General features: G+C 39.3%; 1 long non-coding RNA gene across 1 annotated transcript in view; it reads left to right on the top strand.

The window, feature by feature from the left end:
* Positions 1–13,754, top strand: part of LOC135492520 (uncharacterized) — a 40,667-nt gene extending 26,913 nt beyond the window's left edge. Inside the window, exon 3 of the long non-coding RNA XR_010448084.1 lies at positions 13,699–13,754. This is a non-coding gene — a long non-coding RNA (uncharacterized LOC135492520). The remainder of the gene's footprint in view (positions 1–13,698) is intronic.

Genomic DNA, 13,754 nt, shown 5'->3' with positions numbered 1-13,754 from the left:
GCTTTAGGATCAAATTGTAACTTGAGCAGTCGCACCCCGATTCTAGTTTCAGGAGGATGTCCGCCCACGAACTCCATCACTTTGTGTCCGAGTTTGACATTTTATTAGTCCGGCAAAGTGTCTGTTTTATCAATATTATAGTCGTGAGGAGACCATAGCCCAATAAACAATGATATGGGACTAACTCCTCGACTCGTAAGAAAATGTATGTTGATTGAAGTTGTCAGCGGAACAACTATCTAACATTGTATTTCGTCAGCTATATACTCAACTCGGGTGAAAAAAAACTTAGATGCTACGTCGGGAATTTAGCCACATTGTGAACCAAATATCAAAGTTTTCAGCGCTACTTTGCAAGCTTGGTATCTGAATAGATCAGTACTGGAATTAATTTATTTCATTGGCTAACAATCGAGAAATGAAGAACTTTTTTCGAGGGCATTCTAAACGGACTTTGACCAGTCCTGTTTGAAATCGTTTGGGGCTTGTTATAGTAACGTAATTATTCAAATGGATAGTTGCTGGTAATAAAGCGTACTCGTGAGAATCTAAATCATAATCAACTTTTCTTTGGCCATGTTTTTCTAGCGGCTTGCCCATCCCTTTGGTATCGGGTTAATTATAACAAGGATCAAGTGACATCGCCCTGCGATTCTAGTGAAAAATGAAATAGCTTGATCGGCCACGACCGGTCCATCGAGGAGAGTTGCCTGACTGGTGACTTCGTAACGTATAATGCCATAGTGTACTTTTGATCACGTTCACTTGGCTGGGAGGGGAATCCAATCATCATTTAGCTGTAGTTTATGGACGAATATGGCTCTGAATGTAGACATGTTATGGCCTTTTTTCTCCTGAAAGCTGTTCAGGATCCTGCCCGCATTGTTATCTTATCGATATATATATTTCATACTCATTGTCCAGCATCAATATCGCCCAATCTGTGCATAGGTTATGCACTCCATTCCGCATAATGATAACGGAGATTTCTCCCCCCAAGATTGGTCGTAGATTGGTCTATGTATAGGATGAAGGTTCCGGCCTCGACTTGGAATAAAAAATATCTCAAGTTAAGAATTCCATGCTGCGGCAATTGCATGTCTTAGTTCTAAGTGCGTTTTAGAACCTCATAAGATACTATTTTCGCAAAATAAGCACTACTGGGTGCTAGATTTGGAATATATTCTATTGGGCGCGTGGATTTTGTGACGAAAAACAAGCGACTGCAGCCTCCAAAGTAAGAGTAATCGCCATTACATACCGGTGATTTGCTACGTATTGGAAGAATTGAAAAATTCTGTTAGGATAGGCAGTCGTTGTATTCAACATGCCAACTTTTCCTTGAGAGGATTATGTTTCTGAGAGGAACCCATATTTTGCTGCAGGTGTCGTGTCAGGGGCGAGGTTGAGAAGTATAGACAACTGAATTTTTTCATGAGAGCACCTGGTATTGCACGCCTCGCAGCTATAGATAAGTACCAAAACAAAGGATAAACTCCTTAACGACAATGTTAGGACTGAAAAATGCTTCCGGCTAATAAGAGGGTCTTTTAATACTGCCATATGAACCTGGTATTAACGTACCAGTACTCTGTTGAGAAATTGAAAAAAAGACCTTACACAGCAGTTTCTCCTTGGCCTTCTTTAATGAGTTAGTGAAGGATTCATCCTACGTCACGCTCTGGACTTGATCGATTTCACGCCATCTTTAAAGACCCGTACACACTAGTACAGGTGTTGTTCCTGCCGCCATCAATGTGACTGTTATCATTTTATTGACTCTCATTACAAGGAGGCCATCCCAAAAAAATCGTCTTAAATGTCAGAAATGAGTGTCTACAGGAGTGGCGTGATCATGGTGGATATCGGCTAACCTTAAAATACGTGGGGCCTGTCGCAATTTATATCTCTCAAACCACTTTTACCCAAAAGAAGGCCTGTTTTTCAGTGTATTCTGAAAGTAAAAGGATGCCTGTCTGACACTAGAATGTGACATTGTGACATAAGAAGACACGGAAATGTCGCAAATAAGAATTTGGTCAGACTTCCGGTGTAACAGGCATCAAATTATTGCCGAGGAAGTTACAAAAGAACATCCCAATTTGTAGATTGCGTCCGCCTCGATCAAATTGGAGAGTGAGCCGAGAAATGATGACAACAGAATTGCCACCTAATTCGTGACAATTTCCTGATCAAATGAGGAGGAACCGAAAATAACGGCCTTTATCAATCATGAAATGAAGTGCAACAATGCCCTCCGATTAACATTTTGGGACCCGGGACACGAATTCAAAAAAAGAGAAGACAACCTTACCGGGGGCAGACTAAAGCAAACAATTTTTATTGCAGCCGACATATAACATTATATTTCTAAAAATCTCTAAGTTATCTATTCAGTCGCATGCGTGGATTCGTTGTTTATAAACCATGTCCCTCAGGCCTTTTTCACCAGCGAACTATTCAGTTAGATCGATCTGATCTCCACTGGTATTGTCATGCATTACCAAACAAGTTTCCGTATCTATAAAACGTTGCGTGCACTATTATATTATGCAGAAAATTCCCAAAAAATTGAATTAAAAGTATTTTGGTAGAAATATTCTTAAAAACAACAAAAACCAACAAATTTCATGCTGCATTTGTTTCTTTGATGCATACTAAACCTGCTTCTAAAGGTCAACTATCCAAAATCATTACGTAACACAACTAAAACTTGATATACATTTTTCGCTTTTGTTTTTGCAATGCAAGTTAACACTCGTTGTAAATAATATCTGAGTTACCTTAAGAAATTCATATTCCCAGCATATCACATGGGTACATGTCATGATCGAGACCACACTTTAAAATAATGACTTTCAATTCCGAATACGCGAGCATTTTACAAAATAAATTCTAACAAATTGACTGTCATATTGTAGAGTGTTACATATGAGTGACGAGCCACTATGTGACGAATTGCGCCGCATATGTCACTTTAGGTTACAATTCATCAGGCAAGACAAAATATACGGATTTCTTCAATAATCATTATCTACACTGCTCATGTAATTACAAAAATTATAGAGTTACCTCCATCTTACAAATATTCTTCTGAAGTCCATTTTTGTGGGCTGTGAAAATGTATCCACTGTGCCCTATTCATTGAATCATTGTCCTCGGTAGCTAAACGTCATAGCCCATTCTTCGATGAAAACAACCTTAAATGCTACAGAAGGCTGCGATATATATTGGGATTTTGTCCATACAGAAGCAAATTATAGCTGTAAATATAAAAAAAACAGGAACAAAATATACCAGTAGGCCTCCCCGAAAAAGCGTAAGCTCCGAAACACCACATACATGTACTTAGACGGCGGATCTATTTTAGCGATATCGTCATATTGGGTTGGCCTAAAAGCAGCTCGCGCTCGGTATCGGTAAGGCAATAGACAATAGACAAGTATCATTAGATAGTTCGTAGCAGGCATCCAAATGTCTTCACATTAGTCCAAGAATGGTCACAGATCCGGCGAGGAATCCCGACACATTCTCAAGTATCATCAGGCAGGCATTGGAGGAAATTAGGCGGAGGCACCTGGCGACCTGTCTGGGTGACACTTATTGCCATTATTCATATGCGACCCTTTACATGTGATCTTGAACCTAAATGCTTTACACTTCTTTCACACACAAACATGTATGCTGAGTAAGTAAAGGGGGGAATACCTCAGGACCTTCAGAATAATTTGATGTGGGCATGCCCCGCGATGACTTTAATAAGAAATTCCAATCCATAATATGGCAATTTCCTCGGAAGCACGACATTGTTCGCATTCAGGTCGGATCATAAGAAGTAGCATATTGATTCACAGATTAACTTTGAATTCTTCAAATTCGTGATAAGACCAGTATGCTATCGACACATACATATAGTATCGGGAGACAAGATATAGCCGGCTGATGTCCACGTCTTCGCTCTTCGATGAACTATTCAAACTTCCAATAACGTTGCTCTCGTAGCAGCCGTTATTTTCTCCCACAAACTATAATGATTTATTAATTTACTATGATTGAACCCAGATCGGAATTCCCGATAAACTTATTATATAATTCGAATTTCATCGGGATTTTTGATATTTACATTACGTTATTTGCCACTTGTCAGTGTTTACATATTTCAAAAAGCACGACTGTTACATGGTAGCAGCGCCCGGGAACTTCTTGGGTGGCCGCCAAGCGCTCTGATTCAAAATTCTTCGGAAAAGCGCTATATCGGATCCGAACTCGAACTTTAACTTTCATATATCCTCACCTCTCATCCGCAGCGGGAGATACATGGACACTCACTTGTACAATCGCAATATGATCATTCCCGGCAGTCTGATGAGGCCACCCCCGCACGTCTGTCGCAACAGCCCAAACGCGACAAGACAATTTGTAATCCAACATCATGTATCATCTTGCTAATTATGACTTTATTTCTGTGATTGCGCCAGATGGATTAATTTAACTGGATTCCCTTTCTTTATCACAATTTGCCAAATGGGATTCATAGTAGGTTGAGAGTCGTTATAAATGGCGCTTAATTGGTGTAATGTAAGATTATTTTAAGATTTTAAGTTAAGATTTTAAGTTAAGATTTTATGCAGTGTCGTCAACATAAACATATATATTCGTGCCAAGATTCTTGTAAGATTGTTCATTAAGAACTTAACGAAGAATCAAATGAACAAAATTCTTGTCAAGTATGAGAATTTTATCAGGATATTCGCCCTCGGCAGTTGGCGATAAGAACAATGTCATACCGTGGGTTAGGGTTCTTGGCGGAGCATTTTCGCTAGTCCAATAGATATCATGTCGCGCTAACTTTTAAGTTAGCGCGAGACTTTAAAATAGACTTTAAAAAGTCCAATTTAAATTCCTATCCTACCAAGGCCAAAACTGCGTACACTTCATCCCGCTTGATTTGCCCTTTATGGGTAGATGAGTTGAGGAGAACAACATAATGACACACCTCAAAGAAAAATAACATGATTAGACCTCATTATCAGACTCATTCTACGCCAATTGATGGTTAAGATATAGCATTACGAAGGAGCTGAGTGCTTGAACCGGGAACTGGTTCCTGTATTTGGCTTGTCGAGGAAGGAGAATGACTGTACGAATGGTGGTTTGGCACGTTGTGATATGTGAGATACCGCAAATCTAAATTGGCCAGAGGGACCTGAAAACAGTTTTGTACGAAGCGGGGATCGAGTGTGAATGGAGATAGACGTGAATCACGGATGTCTCCAGGAAAAGATATCATAATGTATGAATCATATGTTTTCTTTACCCATGCAAATTATCTTAACTTTATCACGATGCTATTTTGATAATGATAGTAATGATTCACAACACATCAAGCACTTGCTTTTATTGATCTTCAATATCCCGGATATGCTGCTAATTTTCCGCTCATGATTCTTTAGGTCATGCGATTGCGAATGAAACAAGTCTCCCTGATTGATTATCTACTTGACCAGAGCAATTAATACCCAATTACAACCACCCACTCACAGTTTAACGCTTTCAATATTAAGAAAGACCAGTTTTGATATGCTTTTTTTCGTACCTGAAAATATCTTCATACGATCATTCATAACAGTATGTTTATAGTTAACCTCATGTACGACTTATACCAGCGCTCGGTTGTTGAAAGAAGTAATCATTTAAGTTGCGTTAACTTCATTTTATTGGCTTACGTGAAGGAGATAACACTAATGAGATGTAAGTTAATGCTCAGTGGATGACATAACTTGTTTTGAGGAACCTGGCCCTGAACATGATGATAATTATTGGTTATCCGAGAAAAAATACCTTTTCGAAAAAATATGTTCCCAATATCAGAATGATCTTAGATCGGCGAAAATAAAGTGCATATGATATACAATAAATCTTTTGTTTGTGGTATGATAGGAGCTACATGTCAATGGACATGATATAATTCCATTCATTATTAAATTCATCAGCATATAACAACTCAATCACGATGTGGTAGGTCTTCACGAGTGACCAAGAAAAATACCAACGTAACATCACTTTGTTTACTTACTCAATAATATACCTAAAAAAAATTCGTCACACGCAATGAAACTTACACACGCAGCGTCTAGAAGTTTTGATATCAAATTCACCATCACAACGCAAAAATGGAGCACAGATTCTATCGAAACGCAAAAAAATTGACTTTTTTTTAAATGTGCATCCGCCACATGCAATGATGTTTTGCGCCAAGTATTAGCTATATTAGTTCTATTATCAAGGATAAAAAGTCAGGCGTCGTCGTCTGTTGTTGGAAAGTCATACGTAAAAATAGTTCATTCCCGAATACCGACGGTAACTTGAAATACATCCATTACATGCTATTATGTTTAACACAAATAGCGTGTTCGTTCGACTTCTTGCATGCATACTCATGCAATGACGACAGCGTTCGTTTTTCCCCGGGACGTAACAACTACACCCCATTTTACGGAAAAATCCCACTGCACGCTAAACAAACAGAATAGCTGGGAACATTAATATGTCAATACTTAGTACATGTATCAAATGGCCCATATTTGGTCCTACTTCATCCTTTGACTATTATTTACGGCAATAGTACCAATACCCCTGGTCCCAGTTCGAACTAGGCGAACATCACTACCTCGTATAAACAGTTTTACCAATCAGGTACCCATTTGCCTCTTGGCTGAGAAAAAGAAAATAAGACAAAAATGCCTGCTCAAGAGACAAAGATTGAACAGTTGTGTTCAATTCATCTCTCACCACAATGCTACGACTGATCTTAACAATCTTTGGCTTTCAACATGTCAACATCAACATCAAGATCAACAGTGTCAATTAAATTGACCATATACAGTAGGTTCCCCAAAGTCAATTCTTTCCCAGAGCACGGCGCAGGTAGATTGGTCTTCTCCCCAGCTCAAAGGTTCAACTGGGATTTCGTGATGGATGATTAAAATTATTTCGATCATTCATTTTCCGTATCAATCCCTCGTGAGCCGTCACTTCTATTAACATGGTACCTAGAAGTACGGCTGGATAAAAACACTTTGCTGTGAGAGCACATCGGGGAAGTAACCTTCTCAACTAAATACATTTTGTGGCCATGACCGAGATAATGACATGCATGTAATAGATACAGCCTGGAATTCGATCCCATCAAATTTTTAAAGGTCCACTATGAGAATTCACTAGGCTGGTAAATGTCAACTGATGAAATAATTATCATTTTCATAACTAATGTAATCAATATCCTTCTATGCATGTACGTACCATAGACGCTTCTTCATTGCTCAGTAAAGAAACATAATTCTCTGGGTACATCAGACTGAGGCGGTATATGTCCCACCATAGATTTGTTTTTTTGCCATTTTTATATGATGCCTTACAGACTAAAGCTAGCGATAAGTGTCCTTGAAGTGAATCATTATAGAATCCTTGTCCACCCAACAACTGACTACCTACTTCAAAAACGCAACCTGTATACACCCACATGCATGTCAGTTATTCCTTGAATCACCTTAGGCGAAGAGAGAAGCAATGCTTTTTGTTCTCAGTTTGATCCTACCACTAAAGTTCATGTCACAAGGGTACACCTTACACCAGTAATTAGTCACGAAAGTACAAGAAAATTATCTCTATCATTTATCGAGAGAAGTGCTTCAATCTTGTTTGGTTTTTTCTACCTCTTCAGAACATGGCCCCGCCAGACGAAGACATCTTTGAACAACGTTCTTGAAGCATTATACCAGAAATCGCACTAGATTCGCTTCAAGGGAAGATCACACTAAATGTGCGCTTGTTACATTGCAACATGTATGATGTCCACTACAGAAAACCTGCGCGAAAGTTCATTCGTGTCTAAAAAGTATTTACCCATTCTGGGCCGGATTTCAAGAAATTTCGTATTTAGAAATGAGAGCCTGATACCACACTTTTTCATTTATCTCCTTGAGCAGTAATATTTCATTCCGCAAGTTCCAGAGCCATGCCAGAATAACCCTATTTTCGAGTGTTGAAATGGCTGTATTTCAGCTCGGTGCCAAATCATATCATTGGCAATGTGTCGCTTCATTTTTGACTTGGAATGAAAATGCGCTCCAAGTCTCTTCAAAGCACGAAACCAACCGAATCACTTACAGCTTATCTTTCTTTCATCAGAAGCAGGATGTCACTTAGCCCTGCCTGAAAGCTATCGAACTAAATTAGCATGCCCACTGATCGAGTTGGAATTAACCAGATTCCACCCCACCTGTGAAGTGGAATCTCCAATTCAAATCTGGCCAACTACAGGCTAAGGAGGGACGTTCTTCTGAATCCGTATCTCCCAGACAATTTTCCCGTCATCGGTATTCGTATTATAATATAATTTTGATCTCAGTGCCGCGGCTGTATCTTCATTGTTTACAGGGGTTGCGCACCATTTCGACTCCAACCATGGCTTCATCTCCGAGGTTGAATTACAGTCATCTAAAGTGATACATTCAAATTGATTTAATTGATAAAAGTTGTTTTTATATTGATATTCCTCCTGCATTTTACAATATCTTGAATTCCAAACTGTGCATATGAGACGGATATGACGAAGTCGTAGGCCATCACCACGACTTAGAATACGAACTATAGAGCAATACACCATATATAAGCCGTTAGAATACAACAGGGCCTTTCTTTAGGGGGACATTTGGTTAGCTTCTACACCGGCATCAACTGCTTTAGGGCATTAACCTACATGCATAGTACCATTTAATCCTTACCCCTTCGCCTTGGCAAGGAGACAAGACTGAATTACAAGCTGTCCGAAGGGTTTGGGTGATGATTAGGGTTTCAGAAAATTGAGTGACGTGTAATCTATAATCTGACAGTGCGTATAGAGTCTAGTATTCTTGAACATTACAACCTAATCGATGGTATCTACATGTTGGGTGAAGTAGGCTAATTCCCAGACACTGTCAGACCGAATAGACAGCCTAAATGGTATTAATCTGACTGAATCAATTCCCAGGGAAAACTGGCTGCATATTTCAGGAAAGGACGGTACTATTTGCACGTGCGACAGAAAATGTCATTCGTCGAAGGAATCAGTTTAATTCTTTTTACGACAAGAATTGCCGTTTTTATGTCTTTTTCACCAACTCCCCTACCCCAAGAAGAGCAGAGCTCGTTTTTGACTTCAAAAGATTTTTGACACGCTCCTTTATAATATACACGACAGCATTATTTGAGCCAGTACATATCAGGCGAGTGTTTTCTTACTGGATGGGGTGCATTGAATTTTCCACCATCATACGTAGCCTTCTCAAAATGCATTTGATTGCTTCACCCATGAGAACTTACCAAATTGATTGATAAGGCTCAAGTTTTAATTCAAGAAATTGGCATCGGGCAATATTAAAATCGTCATTAGTTCGCTGTTGGTTGATGCTCAGGTTAATGGCGAATGTGTTATCAGTCATCGTGATGATTCTGCTTGTCAAAATGGAACATCGGACGAACAGTCGTTTGGCGCTTGCTATGGCAGTGATTAATTTTGTTTATTATGCACGAAATGACAAGCGCTTTCGCAGAAATTGACGGGGAAAGTTTTGCTCGCGTCATTGTGAGGCAAACTACAGTAATGGCTTGTTTCCACATAGGCGTCCAGACAAAGGAGGTGAGCGCAAAACGTCAACGCCAACGCCTATGTGGAAACAAGCCTTAACGCGAGGTTATAATATTGTTATTTCACACTCTGAGATCTGGAATGTTAAACCATGACATATTAATACCGATAATGAAAAACTATGGCAGCTCTGAAATAGAACTTAAAGGTACTTTGTTAGTACATCAAATCCAATAAAACAAAACATGTTTAGGAAGCAGTTAGTTTAAATGTCATGTATACAACCTGTATCCCACTGCCAGCTGTTCATCACTTTGTTAACTTTTTAAAAAAATTGTTAGGCTTTATACAGTATCTTCGTATGTGGACAATAATAAAACTCTGACAAAACAACAGTCTAGACAATATTCAATAGTCGAGCCGTTAGAAATATTCAATACACCCGTTGAAAACCAATCTGGTTGAAGACACAGACAGTATTTATAGTCTGCTCAGTTTGGCCCTGCCGGTATTTTTTAATGATTTTATTTTTTTAAGGATGACTGGTTAGTAATATCCCTGAACTATTCCTGAATATTATTTCTAAACTTTTCCAGCATATTTGGGTAAATTAAGATAACATAAATTATTGACAAACAGCTATATGATTAGTATAATTTTGCTAAATTGCCCATCTTCAAAACATCCTACGCTCCGAAGTAACTAATAAATGATTTATGGTTATCAATCTGTAAGAGATCTAATTAGGTGACAATTAGATTGCTGCAATTAACTGATTTCTATTTCTTTAGGATGGCAGCAAAAATTGACGATGCTGTGTTTCTGAGAAGGAAGGCCGCAGTCATCTGTTTGTATCAAACTTCGGTAAAACCATTTGAATATCACGAGACCGAGAACGAGATTCAGGAATCCTCAAAATTATGCACCTTACAAATGTAGATTCTTACCACTTCTTCCGAACAGTGGCAGTATCGATACCAGGTACGATCCGCGCTGTGAATCGGAACCAGTATCCTGCCTGTTCCTACAGATCTGTTGTTGGCTACACTGTCTACCTCGTCAGACATCAAATCAAAAGCACAGTATTAAATACACTCCTTAATTTTATTATATTTTTTTTATGAATGAATCCGGTTCAGTAGTTTCATCAGGTTCCGGTAGATACTTCGACCTCGCAAAACCTGACCTTATTTAGAGTAATACCATACCAGAAGAAGAAAACGAAAGCAGTTTAATTTTAGCGCATTACATCGTTGAGATAAATACTTAATTGCTGTGTAATATTTCAAAAGTGTTCAGGAAGTATCTCTGTTTGAAGTTTGTAACCATTATAAAGGGCGTAGATTTGATCGATTTTGCCTGAGGCATTTAAAGAACACCCAATGGCCGGCCTTGTCAATTGCGTTTTCATTCCTTGCGGCAAACACTTTTACTTTGAGGTGAAGAAAATATGAGAAAGAAGGTAAACCCATAGGCTTTCATTTCAACGTTTTGAAACCGGGATAGTCATCATAAAGTTATTTTTATAGCAGTTGAATCATCGGGGGTTTCTTGTTTACTTTGTTAAGATTTATTGATTTAATGAAAACTATTGGTGATTATGGTCAGTTTACAGTTGAAACACGGCGATAATAGACGCAATGTGCTGCGCTCTTCAACACTAGCTAAGACCAGTTCAATACAAAGTTCGCCTAATTATCAAAAGACGTATCGAACATATTGAGAACTAATAACGAATACACGTGGGCATAGGATAATTCTATACGTGTATTCATTTTATTATCTTCAATCGACTTAGTTACGCATTCGGAGCCAATACGGAACGTTCTGGCAGAACGTCGCTTTGATAATCAAAGGACACATCAGGAAATTGACAACTCTCAACGAAAAGGCACTCTTACTCTGGCGGAATTTGTCCGACTCAAGGTTGATATCTTCAACAGGATCTAGTTTAATATGAGTTAGTGTTACTCAGTCAGTTCGCCTGTGATTAGCAAAAAATCGCCACGAAAATGAAAATATATGTTTAACTAATCAAACACGGAGATATCATACATATGTACATTCAGTAACAACTTGGATCATTACACCGTGTCGTCAAGTAAGTTGTTTAGACGGATACCTTATATAAAAAAGGAAGCAGACACACCAACTTTATGATAACAAGGAGAATTGCCGTGTAGTACAGTTTGTGCTGGAGGACACGTTGGTTACATAGCACATTTAGAAGTAGCAGCAATAAACTTACTCGAGGCGGGTTTGTAAAGCAGCTAATGTTTTTGTGATAGCAGGGGCTTCCGTTACTGCAAAAGTGGGTACGACACTCATAATCCTGATTTCAATTCGTCAGAAAAGTTAAAATATCGTGACAGACAGAGAGCATATCGGATTACTCAAGTCAAACTAATCAGGGTGCGAGCCGATTGAATCGTTTTTTCCTAATCGTAGCCGCTTAGTTTTCCAACTCTAGATTTAAAACTCAGGTTGCTATTATATATTACCTTCAGCAAGTGTTGACCTTTTGGTGGGTTTTCGTTTTGACAGTCGATCACGATATATTGTCTATTGTAACCTGGATCTTTGACTAGCGCTCAGAGCTTCTTTTTCGGCATTCGTGACTAGACTATTGTTTTCAAGGCAGCATCACACGGTAGCATTGTGATAATACCAATTCTGGCACCTGATTCTAAACGGATAATGCAACCCTTACTGCTGTATTCAATTGTGCTTGGATTAATACTGTCTATCGGTAAGTCTTTAGACATTTTCAATCGGGTGATATTTTCCTGTCGTCTTCGGTTCCCTCTAAACTTTCAGCACGCTGTCGAAAAGAATCGCCCTCTCTATCAGATGAATTGATGTACCGGGACCGAACAGAAATCGTAAACCTTACCTCAGGCGTGGCAAGCGCTGATGTTTCAACTGTCTCACTCCGACAGCCCAACCCATGTATGTGAATGAGCGCAGAATATAACGCATTTTTTCTTACTTATGTCTGAACGTCTAGAGGAAAGGTCATTTCTGAAAAATGGCATTTACGTCGGTAATTTTAGGGATATTCACAACATGTCATGATTTGTCTCGTAGATTTAAGTGCGTGATAGGTTTATCATGGTTTCAACCATCACAAAGATCTTTTCACAGTCAAGACAATTATAACTGAAGCTGTGTATTATATATTGTTAGTTCTGGCTTAATGTACCTTTTGATGAGGTCTTTCTGGCCCCAGGCTCTCTTTTTGTTGCAAGCTGTACGTCTGTGTCTCTCTGATTCTTAAATGTTACTGACTCAAGGTACATCGTATTGGTATTTTACCAGTTCGAACGTCAAGGGCGTGTCGCGAAGTTCTACGCTTTGGAAATCTTGTTGTGGTACCCGTAACATCCATTAAAGTTACTTACCTGACTTAGTTCGTTGCTATGCTCGTTCTGAAAATCATATTATGCCTTTAAACAACTCCCATTGCCAGAATACATTGTTTTACCAGATCATCTCACAATCGACCTAGTGGGGGGGGGGGGGGGGCGCCTAACCAAGAGAGCCTCTTGCTGCAAGTTGTTTTATGCATACGCCGTGCACTCCGTATGATCCTGCCTGTCACTCCTTAAGAAAGAGAGCCAAACACGTCAGCCCCCCCCCCCCCGCCCCAGGGTAACAATAATATCGACATACCGTTGACCGAGTGGTATTGTCGTTTTCCCGATATTGGTGATAGCTAAGAATGATGTGCATGTTATCGACAACTTTGCTCACAAGTCTGCCGTACTTTTGCCTCTCAGCCGTCACTAACGGCAGTCCACGGTCAAGTACAGTACTATGGAAAAGTGAGCTGCGGGAATTGCGTCTTTCTATGCGTCAATTGCCTGCGAGGCTCGCTCGCGATTACCCCATTTCTCTTCCTTTTTTTCAGATGAGAAAATTATCGAACCACCAAGGACAGGTTCTTCCACATTGAAGAAGAACAGGACAACCTGATAACTCAAAAGAAATTTCAAAAACAGTTGGCAGCAAGAACAGCATCTCGAGTCTCTATGCTTTACTCATACAGTTTCTTTTGTATTTTTAAGTGGCTTCGGAGGGCCGGAGACTGCCTTTACCAGACATATCAACCGACAAGCGAGGG

Source organism: Lineus longissimus, chromosome 8, assembly GCF_910592395.1.
Source record: "Lineus longissimus chromosome 8, tnLinLong1.2, whole genome shotgun sequence".
NCBI lineage: Eukaryota > Metazoa > Nemertea > Pilidiophora > Heteronemertea > Lineidae > Lineus > Lineus longissimus.
The sequence above is the reverse complement of the archived record's forward strand: the minus strand, read 5'-3'. Positions and strand labels throughout refer to the sequence as shown.